The sequence below is a fragment of the Chelonia mydas genome, chromosome 11 (genome assembly GCF_015237465.2).
Source record: "Chelonia mydas isolate rCheMyd1 chromosome 11, rCheMyd1.pri.v2, whole genome shotgun sequence".
Lineage (NCBI taxonomy): Eukaryota > Metazoa > Chordata > Testudines > Cheloniidae > Chelonia > Chelonia mydas.
In genome coordinates this window covers 30937717-30938526 of record NC_051251.2, presented here as the reverse complement: position 1 = coordinate 30938526, position 810 = coordinate 30937717, and positions in this window count along the sequence as shown.

The following is an 810-nucleotide window of genomic DNA, read 5'->3' as shown; positions in this document are numbered from 1 at the left end:
AATATTTTGAGAACCAAGCAGTGAAGAAGCTGCCCTAAGAACTTCAAAAAAAACAACAACAAAGAGAACAAAAAACCCCAAACAGCTGTGACCCATTCACATGTCCCAGCAGCAAGTGGAAACAATACCAGGGAAAATGTGCAAGGAAAAGGAACCAGTCATAGAATTCCATCTTCGAGCTATGGATATTTATAAAAATCAACCATCTGTGTGGCGGCCTACGTAAGAATGGATGGTGGTCCCAGTCCTGCTCTGACTTTACACTAGCGGAGACATCCTCTCTGTCAGGTGAATTCTCATCTGGCCACATACAACCAGTATCGTGCCCTTTTGTATCACCAAAGAGGCATAAAGGAGTCAGATCAGGGGAGAGAGTCTGACGCATTGTTTGCAATATGGTGCTCAATATCTTGTGAGTATGCAGTGTGTGTAGTGACAGATTGATGGGGGATATGTGTGGTAGAACCTCCTCAGAGGTGCTAAACTAGGGGTGTTGGGGTTGCTGTTACACCCCATGGCTTGAAGTGGTTTCCATCATATACAGGTTTTATAGATTGGTTCAATGGCTCTCAGCACCCTCACTATACAAATTGTTCCATCCCCCCTGCCTCCGGGACCTCTGGAGTGCCTTTATCAGCTACAGTGCTGCCTGTCCATTTGAGCCCACTTGCTGGGGGACCAATTTGGAACAGTTTTCTGACTTCCTTGTCTGTCTGTCTGGCTTGCCTGGTGTCACCATCTTTCTGAGGCCCCACCTACTGGCAAACTGACCGTCACCTGTGAAATACCTCACTTCATCCTCATGCCATG